The sequence below is a fragment of the Myotis lucifugus genome, unplaced genomic scaffold, assembly GCF_000147115.1.
Source record: "Myotis lucifugus unplaced genomic scaffold, Myoluc2.0 scaffold_466, whole genome shotgun sequence".
Classification (NCBI taxonomy): domain Eukaryota; kingdom Metazoa; phylum Chordata; class Mammalia; order Chiroptera; family Vespertilionidae; genus Myotis; species Myotis lucifugus.
Window position 1 is genome coordinate 393,554 of NW_005871514.1, and position 5,639 is coordinate 399,192.

The 5,639-nt window shown below is 44.0% G+C and overlaps 1 pseudogene; it reads left to right on the forward strand.

The window, feature by feature from the left end:
* The first annotated feature begins 3,893 nt into the window (after positions 1-3,893).
* On the forward strand, positions 3,894-5,509 carry LOC102436415 (annotated as a pseudogene).
* The last annotated feature ends 130 nt before the right edge of the window (positions 5,510-5,639 follow it).

Genomic DNA, 5,639 nt, shown 5'->3' on the forward strand with positions numbered 1-5,639 from the left:
TCCCTCAGAGTAGGGGTCAGAGAAGAGTTGCAGCTCAAGGCAGTCTCAGCAAGTCCAATGGGTTCAGAAATATATCTTCCATCCAGTGAAGTATTATTTCCTGAGTCCTCAAGTGCATACTTAGGATGGATAGACTTGAATCTGAATGAACTTTCCATTGATTCGTTGGCCTGGGGGTTAGAGCATAGGGAGACTATTTCAAGAACTTGGCCTTCGAACTAATATGCTAGGAATACTGAATCCTGGGATGAAATTGCCAAGAAATAACACCAAAGACTCAAGGTGGAGGCCGCTAGCACCACATCCTTTATAACATTTATGGCTGCTATGCAAACATGACTGCATTATGACAAATGTTGATAAAGATTACATAGTTCTCTATGTGATCTCCATTGAAGCTGCTTTGCTGGACGTGGTAATGATAATACCAACACAACATGCACTTGATATAGAACATACCAAGTGCATAAAGAAACTATGGCAAACAGGTTCTTCTCAATCCCCACTGAGAGGATCCGAGTCAATTTATACTTATGTGGGAAAGAGAACAACAGTACAACTTCACAGCCTTGCAAGTCTGTTAACTCTCCCTTTTGCTATATAGATTGCAAGATCTTGATCACTTTGACATACCACAAAATACCATGTTAATGCTCTACACTGATGTCATGCTGGTGAAAAGGAATAGCAAGTTTTCTGGCTGCCCTAGAAAGACAGATATGACATGTGGTGAGAGAAGCCCTACAGAGATCGAGTGATCCCAGAGTTGGTAGGATTTTAAGATTCTAGTGATCCTTTATATGCCAGGACATCTCTAAGGTAAAGTACCTTGTACCCCCCACTACCAAAAAGTCCGACAAATTTGGTGGTTTTTGGATAGAGTCAATATATAACACAATTGCAAACCTTGCTCCAACACATTTGCCAGATTCTTCCGAAGGCTTCTAGTTTCAAATGGAGCCCAAAGGAAGACAGCTTTGTAGGAGATTCAGGCTATTGTGCCAGCTGTTCTGCCAATTGGTCCAACCAATTGCAATGATAGCAAACATGTTTCTGGTGCAAAAGAAGGCAATAAGGAATGTCATCTAGAAAGCCACAATTTGGAAGCCATAAAGTTTCTGGAACAAAGCCATGTTAACTGCAGCATAGAACTATTCATAACACAGCTGTTTACATATTGCTGGGCCCTCTTAGAGACTGAGGGTTTAGCCTGGGGGGTATCAAATGACTACATAACTGGAGCTGGCCATCATGTCTTAGTACAGACAGACTAAATCATAAGGTCAGATGAGCACAATAAAAAGCGTTTAAAAAATGGACATAGTACAATCAGGTAAAGTCTAAGGTCTGGAGGGCACAAGTTGTATAAGCAGGTGATCTAGACCCCACATCACCAATCTCTTTCCCTAGATCACACCTATTGACTCATGAGGACTAGCTTCCTACAACTAATAGCAAGATAAAACCCAACTCTAGTGCAAAGCTCAGTGAAGGTGCTAGCAGAATGCCTGCTGCTGCTGGATTACAGCCCTATGAGTGCATAGCCCCAAAGGGACAGTGACAAATGGAAAGCCTCTTAGTGGAAAGAATTATTATATACTAGAGGCCCAGCGCACAAAATCATGTGTGGGTAGGGTCCCTAGGCCTAGCCTGCAATCAGGGCATTCTTACACCCACTTGCCAGTCCTCAGTCCAGCCCCACCACTGCCACCCACCCCGGTTCCTCTTTCGCCATCCAGCGATCAAAAGGACAGCCCACTCTACCTTAGGTGCCTTGTGCCATCAAAGGGCACCTGGCGCTTTGCTCCCTTTAAAGAAGTAAAATAAACACCCTCTCTCTTCACCTGTGAAGAGATATGTACTCTGAGTATGGGCTTGCCTCTCTTGCTCACAGTGCTCAGCCAGCAGCACTACCCAAGGGCTCACCAGATATCACTTATGTAACTTGTCTCAGACTAAGGAATCCATCTTATAGTAATAAATATACAATAAAACATGGCCAAGAAAATCATTGGTTCTACCAGATCACTTGCAACCTACAAGCCCAAAGGATGTGAGAATAGTCTCTTAAAGGTAAAGCTAAGGCATCAAGTAATCAACCTGAACACAATCCTTCTGTACTTGGGCACAGTCTTTAAGAATGAGGTATATGCTTTAAACCAATGGCTATTATATGGTGTCTTCTCCCCAAGAGTTAGAGAACATGGGTCCTTGAGGCAAGGGGTAGAAGGACTAGCTGCTGCTTCTATCACATTAGATCCACTTGAGGCATTGATGCTTCTTTTCCACATGCCTTTAAGCATTGTTGGACTTGAGGTTCTGGGTATCCGAGAGGAAGTGGAAGAGAAATGCCTCTACCAGCAGACACAATAGAGGGTCTACTAAATCTTAACTCATGGTAGACCAGCAAGTGAAGGAGAAGTTTATTGGTGGGCGCAGTGGGCCACTGTTATGTTGAGACTGAGTTTGCCGCTACATAAGGGGAATAAATGTGTCTGGAACACCTGGGATGCTTCTTGGTGATTCCATGTTGTAGGTAGCAACAGCATGACAAGGACTTAACTAGACCCTCATTCCCCTTGGAACAATGGTCTTGGATTATCTGAATAGGCAAGCAACTCAGAACAGCAGAAGTACAGGCAGAAGATGAAGGAATGCAGAATGGGTGCTAGAGGAGGGGGAGTATCAATTATCACCTCAGGACAAACTCCTGCAAGAATTGTAGCTCATTCCACTAACCCCCTGTAATATTTTGAATTTATTAAAAGCATCTTTTCCTCTTAGTATACCAGACTCAGGGATGTGAGTGATAAGGCAGGAAGTCTAATCTCAGAAATAAAAGGCATCATAGTAACGTCAGAAGCAAATTTAAAGCCCATGGATTTAATTTCATGGACACTATGGCCACCTTTCAAAAATGCTAAGAAATAAGTCATACAATCACAGAATCCTAATGTTTGTTTGGTTACAAGTTACTATATAAAGAATGAAAAATGAAAAAAGCATGTAGTTTTATGATCTGATTTTTCAATAAACTTATGTATGTTGTGAGCTGTGGCATTCTCTCTTGAGAGGCTACCACAGCATCATCATTGCAGTGGGTTTTCCTTTATTGGGGGAGGATACTGCTATTAGAGCTTTGCTTTCTTTATACAAGACTTTCCCATTTTGCCGGAAGCCGGTTCATCCTTGCTGCTTGACACAGTTGCTGCAGGAAAGAAACATCTGCACAGCATATGTTTCAAGGGACCTGGTGTATATAGCATACTGTTCTTAATATGTTTGCTCCCCTTAGTGCTATGTGTTTTAACCAAGGTTACCTCTCGGAGAAAGGTTGTTTCCCCAGGTAGGGATTTTTCCCTGAAGTTAGGGAGGGGATAAAATCTCTTAACTAAGTGCCAGGCGGGTAGTTAATCACTTTAACTACGAACAATCACCCCTAAGCTACATAATCTTTACTCCCTGGAATGGAGATAAGAAACGCCCTAACCTTTGCAATAGAAATTGACAGGATTAAAATCAACTGGTATAAATATAGATGTAACAAGACAATAAAAGACAGACAGAACTTGGCTAGAGATCCTGGCTAGGCTGCTGATCAACTGAACGCTGTCTCCGTGTCATTCCTTCTTCGCCGACTCCATCCACACCTTTGGGGACCCCTGGACCTGCTGGGGTTGGACCCCAACAATTGGTGCCCGATCAGGGACCATTAGGCATTCAAGGGAGTATTCACTAATGAAGAGGCAGCCGATATCCTAATCAAACAACTGGCTTTTGAAAATTCTAATAATACCTGTCAGGCTTTATTAAAGCCAATTCACAGAACAGGAACGATAAATGATTTTATAAAACAGTGTGCTGTCGCGGGCGCTGAAAGAAATTGGAAGAATATGGTGCTCACCAGCTTTTTACCTGCAGCTACTCAGCACTCTCAGGACCAGCTTGAGGCTGAAGAAAAGGCAAGATCCCAGAGATCACGGCAGACCTCACTGGTCTGCTCCCGAAGAGAACCTCCCCCATACGGGTACCGGCAAGGCTGGATACCTCGGTTATTAGAGGATTTTGGAGATGGAGGTGCTTTCCCAGAGATCCATGTGGCCCAGTATCCACTGGATATGGGACGAAAGAAAAAAATGTCAAATACCCTGGCCATTCAGGTGGATGCTGAAGGAAAAATTAAATATGATGCCATTGCTCGGCAAGGACAGTCAAAAGACAAGGTCATTTATAGCAAGTACACTGACCTGGTTCCCAAGGAGGTGATGAATGCAGACGACCCAGACCTGCAAAGACCTGATGAAGAAGCTATTAAAGAGATAACAGAAAAGACAAGGGTGGCCTTAGAAAAATCTGTATCACAGAAGGTTGCTGCGGCCATGCCAGCTCGAGCGGCTGATAAACTGGCTCCTGCTCAGTATATCCGATACACGCCATCGCAGCAAGGAGTGGCTTTCAACTCTGGGGCAAAACAGAGGGTTATTCATATGGTGGAAATGCAGAGAGATCCAATGGAACCTCCAAGGTTCAAGATTAATGAGAAAATTCCCCGAGGACCACCTTCTCCTCCCGCACCTGTCATGCATTCTCCCAGCCGAAAGATGACTGTGAAGGAGCAACAAGAGTGGAAGATTCCTCCGTGTATTTCAAACTGGAAAAATGCAAAGGGCTATACAGTTCCATTAGACAAACGTCTGGCCGCTGATGGAAGAGGATTGCAGACAGTTCACATCAATGAAAATTTTGCTAAGCTGGCCGAAGCCCTCTACATTGCTGATTGGAAGGCTCGTGAAGCCGTGGAAATGCGTGCCCAAGTAGAGAGAAAGATGGCTCAGAAAGAAAAAGAGAAACATGAAGAGAAACTGAGAGAAATGGCCCAGAAAGCTAGGGAGAGAAGAGCTGGGATCAAAACCCATGTGGAAAAAGAGGATGGGGAGGCATGTGAGAGGGATGAAATTCGGCACGACAGGCGGAAAGAGAGACAGCATGACCGGAACCTTTCCAGGGCAGCGCCCGATAAGAGGTCGAAACGGCAGAGAAATGAAAATCGAGATATCAGTGAGGTCATTGCTCTTGGTGTGCCCAATCCCCGGACTTCCAATGAAGTTCAATATGACCAAAGGCTGTTCAACCAATCCAAGGGCATGGACAGTGGTTTTGCAGGTGGAGAAGATGAAATTTACAATGTGTATGATCGAGCCTGGAGAGGTGGTAAAGATATGGCCCAGAATATTTACAGGCCCAGTAAAAATCTGGATAAGGACATGTATGGTGATGATCTAGAAGCCAGAATGAAGACCAACAGATTCGTTCCCGATAAGGAGTTTTCTGGTTCAGACCGTAGGACAAGAGGTAGAGAAGGACCAGTTCAGTTTGAGGAAGATCCTTTTGGTTTGGACAAGTTCCTGGAAGAAGCCAAACAGCACGGTGGCTCTAAAAGACCCTCAGATAGCAGCCGCCCTAAGGAACATGAACATGAAGGCAAAAAGAGGAGGAAGGAATAGATACACCTCTTTACGGTGAATGGACTATTACCCATAACCCTAATGACAGAAGTCATATGGGCAAACACTTTGTACACGGGCCAGATAAAAACCAAATCTGGGGTCAGATAAACAGCACTACTTTTTATTACAGCA